General features: G+C 34.7%; 4 long non-coding RNA genes across 6 annotated transcripts; 2 read left to right on the top strand and 2 right to left on the bottom strand.

The window, feature by feature from the left end:
- Window positions 1-5853: 5853 nt before the first annotated feature.
- On the bottom strand, window positions 5854-6293 carry LOC133393513 (uncharacterized). Its single transcript, XR_009766221.1, has 3 exons — window positions 6208-6293; window positions 6038-6133; window positions 5854-5945 (listed from the first exon to the last, which is right to left on the bottom strand). It is a non-coding gene; the product is annotated as an uncharacterized LOC133393513 (long non-coding RNA).
- Window positions 5928-6311, top strand: LOC133393509 (uncharacterized). The gene is made up of 2 exons (XR_009766216.1): window positions 5928-6146; window positions 6210-6311. It is a non-coding gene; the product is annotated as an uncharacterized LOC133393509 (long non-coding RNA).
- Window positions 6312-7154: 843 nt separating this feature from the next.
- Window positions 7155-7632, bottom strand: LOC133393505 (uncharacterized). Of its 2 annotated transcripts, XR_009766211.1 has the most exons (3): window positions 7560-7624; window positions 7403-7493; window positions 7155-7285 (listed from the first exon to the last, which is right to left on the bottom strand). It is a non-coding gene; the product is annotated as an uncharacterized LOC133393505 (long non-coding RNA). The 2 variants fall into 2 exon arrangements; XR_009766210.1 differs by having other exon boundaries at window positions 7403-7632.
- A 1296-nt stretch (window positions 7633-8928) lies between these two features.
- LOC133393330 (uncharacterized) lies at window positions 8929-9452 on the top strand. 2 transcript variants are annotated; one of them, XR_009766100.1, is made up of 3 exons: window positions 8959-9047; window positions 9114-9204; window positions 9322-9452. It is a non-coding gene; the product is annotated as an uncharacterized LOC133393330 (long non-coding RNA). The 2 variants fall into 2 exon arrangements; XR_009766099.1 differs by having other exon boundaries at window positions 8929-9204.
- Window positions 9453-9732: the final 280 nt, after the last annotated feature.

The raw sequence follows: 9732 nt of genomic DNA on the forward strand, positions 1-9732 counted from the left end.
AAAAAAATAAATTCAAATACACCTTTAACAAACTATTAGAATTTAGTAAAATTTCTAACGCACTAATTCATAATATCATTGCTATGAGCACATCAAAAACCAACGACGACTCACATAACAAGACATCTGATTGCTCAACAAATAGCTTAGAAGACAAAAATACCAACTTAACATTATTGACAACCAATAAGTTATCGTTCAAACTCTTAGCACAGACCATATCAGCCTTTCTACAACTCCATAAAAAATCTAAAATGGCTTTCGATCTTAATAGCGTAGGGTTCTCCGTACTCACGGGCATGCAACCGTTTGAGGGTAAAGCATCCGAATTGACTAAATTCATCGATACAGTCAATACAGTAAAAAGTATGATCAGTTCATCAAATTCCCTTATAGCAATCAACCTCCTACTCACAAAACTAGGAAAAGAACCTAGGGAATTGTTTAAAGAACTGCCTAAATCCTTCGATGAGATAATTGTTACCATCAAAGGATGGTATACGAATACCATCTCAGTCGCCAAAATTTACAAACAATTATGCGACAGAAGAAAAGGTAAATTTGAAAATTTTAACACTTTTGCAAATAGCCTCAACGAATTGGCTGATCAACTGCAAACAGCATATATTCAGGAAAACATGACACCCGACATAGCAAAGACACTAACACAGCAAAACGTCATAATAAAACTAAAAGAAGCAGGTATCAGTAGAGACAGCCAACTAATTTTAGACATAAAAGAGTTTTCAAGTATCACCGACATGCTGGATACAGTGAAAAGTTATGAAAGAAAAAACCCGCCACATGAACAGAATAGTCGCACCACAAACTTTACACCGAACGCAAATCGTTCGACACAAGCGAAACCCCGATATGGCCCCCAGACCAACGGGACAAACAGAAACGCAAATGCATTCAAAGCGGCACACAGCAGGGTTATGCATACACAAATTCAAACCAACACACCCGACAAGAAAGAAGAAGAGGAAGGGGATCGTTTTTTAGACGACGACCAAAACCAATACCCACAGTAGTTTTGATGACAGGGATAAAAACAAACAACTTCATAAAGGTTAAATTGAACATAGCTAACGGGAAAAACACAACATTGGTCATTGACTCCGGAGCTGAGGTATCACTTTTTAAAGCCTCAAGTTTAAAGAAACAAATCCAGTTAAAGAAAAACAAGGAACTCACACTCATAGGTATCACAACAGATACAATGAAAACAAAGGGATACACTCAAGCAACCATTCATTTTGGTGACAAAAATGTCGAGCATACATTTTTTATTATAAAAGACCTACCAACTCAAGCAGACGGAGTATTAGGAATGGACTTTATCAGTAAATTCCAATGCGACATCCTTTTTTCGACTTGGATGTTACAGTTCCGTAACGGAAATGATATCATTGAACACCCCGTTGATGACAGCATCAATGGAATTATTGAAATACCACCAAGAAGTGAGGTAATTCGCAAACTCACTTTAAAACCAATAACAGAAGATTCAGTAATTTTTTCTAAAGAAATAAAACCAGGAGTGTTTATCGGTAACACAATAATTAGCAAAACTGATCCAAACATCAAGCTTATCAACACAACTGAGTCAACAGCCTTTATTAATACAGGCACAATCAGACCACAAATAGAACCTTTAAAAAATTATGAAATTTTCTTGGCAAATAATTACAATACCCCAGAAAGAACTAGAAAAATTCAAGATAAAGTTCATATACAACAAGTACCGGAAATAGCAAAAAGAAATTTAAAAAACCTTATTGCTGAATTTTCAGATATATTTTGTCTCGAAAATGAGCCTATCACAACAAATAATTTCTACAAACAACCAATAGAACTAATGGACAACAACCCATCATACATACCTAATTATAAACAAATCCATTCCCAAGCAGATGAAATTAATCAACAGGTCGACAAAATGCTGAAAAATGATATAATTGAACATTCAGTTTCAGCTTATAATTCGCCCATTCTCTTAGTCCCGAAAAAATCGATTGACGGAAGTAAAAAGTGGCGATTAGTAGTTGACTTCAGACAACTAAATAAAAAAATCCTGCCGGATAAATTTCCTCTCCCTAGAATAGATACAATATTGGACCAGTTAGGTAGAGCAAAATATTTTAGCACACTTGACTTAATGTCAGGGTTCCACCAAATTGAGCTAGAACCAGCATCAAGAAGATTCACTGCATTTTCCACACCAACAGGTCATTATCAATTTACGAGAATGCCTTTTGGTTTAAATATAAGCCCAAATAGTTTTCAACGTATGATGGCAATAGCTATGGCAGGATTATCACCTGAGCTAGCATTTGTTTACATCGACGATATAATCGTTACAGGGTGCAGCGCACAACACCATATAAGTAACTTAAGTAAGGTTTTTAACAAATTAAGAAAATGCAATCTTAAGTTAAATCCAGAAAAATGCTGCTTCTTTAAAACAGAAGTAACCTATCTAGGTCACAAAATAACAGACAAAGGTATATACCCGGATGACTCAAAATACGAAATAATAGAAAAATTTCCTGTACCCAAAAATGCAAATGATGCCAGACGCTTCGTAGCATTTTGTAATTATTACAGAAAATTTGTACAAAACTTTGCAAAAATAGCTAAACCTATTAATAACCTTATTAAAAAGGACGTAAAATTTGATTGGACCAAAGAATGTCAGGAAGCTTTTGAAAAACTTAAACAAAGTTTACTCTCACCAACAATACTACAATATCCCGATTTTACAAAACAGTTCATTATAACAACTGATGCATCGGATACAGCATGTGGCGCTGTATTGTCTCAAATAACTGACGGAAACGATTTACCAGTGGCATTTGCCAGCAAAAGTTTCACGCCAGGGGAGAAAAACAAACCAATAATAGAAAAAGAACTGACAGCGATCCATTGGGCAATCAATTACTTTAAACCATATATATATGGTCGAAAATTCATTGTAAAAACAGACCACAGACCATTAGCATACCTATTTGGGATGAAAAATCCAACATCTAAGTTAACTCGTATGAGATTAGATCTAGAAGAATTTGACTTTGACGTACAGTTCTTAGCAGGGAAAGCAAACGTAGCAGCGGACGCGTTGTCTAGAGTAGTCATTACCTCAGATGAACTTAAGGCTCAAATACCAACAAACATAATGTTAGCAACAACTAACAATATACAAAATCTTAAATCAACAATCCTCATGGTTAATACCAGAGCAATGGTTAAACAAAAAGAGGCTAAAAAAGTAACACCTCATAAACCCATCGATACCAGGTCTGATCAACCAACGATGTGGACAACGGATACACCATCCAAAACAAGGAAGCTTCTAAAAATTAGAACAAGCATTTCCGACAACAATATAACATTTGAAGTGTGCAACAGCACTTACAAGAAAGTCCTAGGGAAAGTTAACGCGAAAGCAGAAAAAAATGGAAGTCAAGCTTTAGAGCTTGCTCTTCTCAACATTTGCAAAATCGCCAATAACTACAAAAACAAAAAGCTAGCCTGGTCTCTACACGACCAAATATTTACACAGTACTCTCATCAAACCCTTAAAGAAATCGCCAACAGAGTGATTGACAAGTATGAATTCATACTGTTTACACCACCTAGGTGGGTTGAAACAGAACATGATCGGCTAAGAATAATCCATGATTATCACATGACCCCTTCGGGAGGACACGTAGGCCAATTCAGACTTTACAGGAAAATAAGAGATACTTACACGTGGAAAAACATGCGCAATGATATCAAAAATTTTATCAATAAGTGTGAAGCATGCTTAGTTAATAAGGTAAACAGACACACTAAAGAACAGACAGTAATTACAACGACGCCTAACAAACCATTTAACGTTATATCTATTGACACAGTTGGACCATTGACAAAGACCAATAACAACTACAGGTACGCAATAACTATACAATGTGACTTGACAAAATATGTTGTAATAATACCTATTCACAATAAAGAAGCAAACACTATTGCAAAAGCATTAGTAGAAAATTTCATATTAACATTTGGAACTTTTATAGAGCTTAAATCAGATCAAGGCTTAGAATACAATAACGAAATCCTTAACAAAATAACAGAAATCTTACAAATTAAACAAACGTTCAGTACAGCATACCATCCTCAAACCATAGGAGCACTAGAAAGAAACCACAGGTGTTTAAATGAATATCTTAGAAGCTTTGTAAATGAGCACCATGATGACTGGGATGATTGGATTAAATTTTACGAATTTGTTTATAACACCACAGAACACACAGACACAGGTTATACGCCTTACGAATTAATTTTTGGCAGAAAAGCAAATCTACTTCAAGAAATTTACCAAAACAAAATAGAGCCAGTATATAATGTTGAACAATATTATAATGAAATGAAATTTAAATTACAGAAATCACACGAAATAGCACAGAAAAACCTTGTGAGCTCTAAAGAAAATAGGCAAAATATACTAAATAAAAATACTAACTCCTTAAAACTTGAGATAGGCGACATAGTTTACTTAACAAATGAAAATAGGAAGAAATTGGATCCCGTTTATATTGGACCATTTACAGTAACAAATATACAAGAACCAAACTGCACCATAATACACAAAACCACCAACAAATCGTCAACAGTACACAAAAACAGGTTAATTAAATCAAAAGAATAACTTCAATCATTTTATTATTTACGTTATTCTCCTAAAGGGAGGAGGTGTAGCATATCTGCTATACAGAACTTATTATAATACACACTATCAGCTATAGACACATTGTAACACACTTCGGAAAGCCAAATCACACTATTGCAACACATTCATTATATTACATCAGCAAATCAATCCACACCATAGCAACATACCTAGACCATACCATCCATAGAAAAAACCATTGAGACATTTATCGAAAACTCCGAAACGCGCAACATAAGCAATTCAAGCGTTACTGCAGCAAAGTGGACAAACAGAGAACGCATAGCAACTTATTGCTAAAAGCGCAGCGTAGGCAATGATCGACGAACGCACTCGTTATTTGGCTAGAACAGTTGAAACTTTCCAGAACCTTTGTAAAAACACTGAAAGCGCAGCATAAGCATAAATTGACAGACACCTCACTCCGATAGAATGAATAAATTGCACCTCATATCAATAACCTTTAATTAGGACAAAAACACATTCCAAAACCAATATTTCGAAACCCATTGAGTATAAATAAAACCAATTCCGACCGTGGCAAGTCAGATTCGTTCGGACTGCCAAGATAGGACGTTACGCTTCCTAAAAACTTCGTGTACCAACTTATTTCAAGAGTTTAGTTATGTCCCCCTACCCAAGGTAAGGCTTCTAAACTCCAACATTTCCAGTAAGGGAAACTCCTTCCGGGTTTCCATGATCGCCTGGACGATCAAATCAGTCCGCTTCGAATAGTTTGTTCCACCTCAGCTCATGTCAGTAAAGACTGACTCCCCGCAAAAACGGTGCACGACGGCCCCGCGTACGTTCGATCACATTACAACTCCATTAAAAAAAACTCTATTAAAAATTATGTACAGGGCTTCATGCATCCTTGGTATGCTTCCTACGGACTTAAGTTGTTTAAGAAGCCACGTTTTTATAAAAGAAAAACGCTCCGTCAACATCAAATCCGCCTCAAATTTGGCTAGCTCGTTTTTGTCACTAATTTTGGCAAAGACAAACCCATCTGTTCATCCTCTTGCACTATAACTGCAACAGTATCCAAAGGCTGAATTTGATGTTGACGTTGTATTGCTAAAAGTTCATCTAATTTCATATGTAAATCTGTTGTTAGATTCGTCAATATATGTATTTTCCTGTTATTTTCAACAGCCAGGCTTCTGCAGTAACATTCCTGCTCGCATCCACTTCCGGCAGCTGCCACACTCGAAGCGTTCATCGTAACCTGCAATGATAATATAAGTATATTCCACATTTCGTTTAGATGAAAGTTATGGGGTTATTTATTGATATAAACTGTGTTTTAGTTGATCTTACAGGTTACAAAGGCGAAGAATTTACGACGAATCTCGAACAACCAGTACAGAACAACAGCTGACGTTCTTCAAATAAGTAATGCAGCTTCAAATACAGCTGAAAAATGAAGGTTTATTAGTTGTACACCGATCTAAATTTTACGCATTTTGATCCTTTATTTAAATACTTACAGGTTATCAGCAAACACAAACAGTTTCTTCGTAACAGTTCTGAATTTTATTTTAACATGCACAAAAGCGACGCGGCTATCTTTCAATAAAAAGTAAACAAAAGAGTTTCGTTTTAATTTAATTTTGACAGTGGGTGTGGTGATGACTCGAGCAGGTTGGAACATAAAATTCTTTGGATGGGATTCAGTGCGATCCGTGACGTCACTGAGCGCCGGTTCATTTAAAGCTTCTTCTCTGAGTTCTGCTTATACCAACAAGCAGAGTTTAAGCAGAGAAGAAGCTGTGGCGGTTCCCAAATAGCATTGGAGCGTTACGTTTCGCGATTTTTGTATGGAAGCGTTACTGCTCGCTACCTGCTCATAACACTGCTCGATAGCAGTCCTTAGTGAGCAGGTAGCGTGTAACATTCTATGTAAGCTCAATGAAAGCTCAAAGCTCAAGCGTTACTTAGCGAGTGCTCGAACCACAGTATAGCGTTGTGGGTTCTGTATTCGGATGTAAACAAAAACACACACACTTTTTTTTTAATTTCGATGCACATTGTCCAGTACAACGATAAAATGTATTTTATTTAGCTATTATTCAATACTTACATGCCCCAATACATGGTTTTACACGTTTAAATACGATTTCAACCATCACTTTGGATGGTATCAACGGATGCCGACGGCGTTGTTGTCTCTGCGTCAGGCACATGTATTGTTGCCGCTTCTAATGCTCGGGTCTGTTTTTCGTTAGCAGTAGCACAACGATTAAACGCACTAATTGTACCACTTGCAAAGCGATACAAATAAAGTAAAACACATAATACACCGTACAACACACTTCTTAACAACACTTGCACATAAAAACCACTTGTCGATGCGGTGATCCAATGTCCTGTTTGCAGTGGAAAAATAACAATGAAAGATTAGAATGCTTTCAAATATGACATTACTTAATAATACTTTCCTTTCCATGCTATTTTGTGGTGTATGGCAACGTTGGTTTGCTTGAAGATACACAACGACCGGTGTGTTGGTCCAGTTGAGAATGTGCCGATCACGATCACAGCCGGCTTTAGTGATTGTTGTAGAAACTGTAACAAAGATCAAGATCATTAAATCTGCATTATTTTTACAATTCATTGTGATTTCATGAAAAAGTAAAGTGAAAAAGTAAACTAAAAGTGAAAAAGTAAAACATTTCATCTTACCGGCGTCGTATTTCGTCGGCATACACACACACAGCTGCTCGATCATACTCGGACGAATGTTGCCAAATTTCGGGATGAATTGATGTTTTTCCTGTGGAATAATGTGTTCAAACATTAAAAGATAGTTTATTTACTGAAATATGCACAGAACACTTACCTTTTCCCGAGTTTTCACATAAAATTTAACGATTATTCTGCACACAATCTTTACGGGCGGTTGTCCGTGTTTGTTTACGTTGCTGACTTGACAGATATGCGAGCTGCCATGTGACGAAGTCAAATACATTCAAACCTCGCCAATTGCAAGTCTGCTTTTGCAATTGAATACAAAAAATCCGAGTTGTTCACATAAATATGAGAAAAAGTCAGTTTATCCACATTGTATAAAATAACAAACATGACAAAATACGCAGACATTAGTCGTGTTACAAAATGTCTTTCTAATAAACAAAATCTATCTTTTTTTTTTGTAGACATATGATATAAATGCAATTAGCGAGTTCTAATTGTATCATATATATTGCTATTTTCAAAGCGGTTTAAATTAAAACAAACATCAGTGTTTTTTTTTAAATAATCAGAAAGATAATTATGAACTTAAAAATGATTAAAATGTATTTTATTACATTTATGTACAACGATAACCTAACTAGTAAGCATGTTCATGCATGTGTGTAATTATTAGATATTTTTTTGTGTGATCCCAATATGAATGTTATTAAGTAAAACAGACAATTTACTCTGTTCCTTTTTCAATTCTTCAAGATAAGGTTTTTTTTAAATAGAAACATGTAAGTTTGTTTAAAAAAAATATAAATATAAATATATATGTAAATACACAAACATATATAAATATAGATATATATATATATATATGTGTATATATATATATGTATTGTGTATGTGTATATATATATATATATATATATATATATATATATATCTATATTTATATATGTTTGTGTATTTACATATATATTTATATTTATATTTTTTTTAAACAAACTTACATGTTTCTATTTAAAAAAAACCTTATCTTGAAGAATTGAAAAAGGAACAGAGTAAATTGTCTGTTTTACTTAATAACATTCATATTGGGATCACACAAAAAAATATCAAATAATTACACACATGCATGAACATGCTTACTAGTTAGGTTATCGTTGTACATAAATGTAATAAAATACATTTTAATCATTATTAAGTTCATAATTATCTTTCTGATTATTTAAAAAAAAAACACTGATGTTTGTTTTAATTTAAACCGCTTTGAAAATAGCAATATATATGATACAATTAGAACTCGCTAATTGCATTTATATCATATGTCTACAAAAAAAAAAGATAGATTTTGTTTATTAGAAAGACATTTTGTAACACGACTAATGTCTGCGTATTTTGTCATGTTTGTTATTTTATACAATGTGGATAAACTGACTTTTTCTCATATTTATGTGAACAACTCGGATTTTTTGTATTCAATTGCAAAAGCAGACTTGCAATTGGCGAGGTTTGAATGTATTTGACTTCGTCACATGGCAGCTCGCATATCTGTCAAGTCAGCAACGTAAACAAACACGGACAACCGCCCGTAAAGATTGTGTGCAGAATAATCGTTAAATTTTATGTGAAAACTCGGGAAAAGGTAAGTGTTCTGTGCATATTTCAGTAAATAAACTATCTTTTAATGTTTGAACACATTATTCCACAGGAAAAACATCAATTCATCCCGAAATTTGGCAACATTCGTCCGAGTATGATCGAGCAGCTGTGTGTGTGTATGCCGACGAAATACGACGCCGGTAAGATGAAATGTTTTACTTTTTCACTTTTAGTTTACTTTTTCACTTTACTTTTTCATGAAATCACAATGAATTGTAAAAATAATGCAGATTTAATGATCTTGATCTTTGTTACAGTTTCTACAACAATCACTAAAGCCGGCTGTGATCGTGATCGGCACATTCTCAACTGGACCAACACACCGGTCGTTGTGTATCTTCAAGCAAACCAACGTTGCCATACACCACAAAATAGCATGGAAAGGAAAGTATTATTAAGTAATGTCATATTTGAAAGCATTCTAATCTTTCATTGTTATTTTTCCACTGCAAACAGGACATTGGATCACCGCATCGACAAGTGGTTTTTATGTGCAAGTGTTGTTAAGAAGTGTGTTGTACGGTGTATTATGTGTTTTACTTTATTTGTATCGCTTTGCAAGTGGTACAATTAGTGCGTTTAATCGTTGTGCTACTGCTAACGAAAAACAGACCCGAGCATTAGAAGCGGCAACAATACATGTGCCTGACGCAGAGACAACAACGCCG

Source organism: Anopheles gambiae, chromosome 3 (assembly GCF_943734735.2).
Source record: "Anopheles gambiae chromosome 3, idAnoGambNW_F1_1, whole genome shotgun sequence".
Classification (NCBI taxonomy): Eukaryota; Metazoa; Arthropoda; class Insecta; order Diptera; family Culicidae; genus Anopheles; species Anopheles gambiae.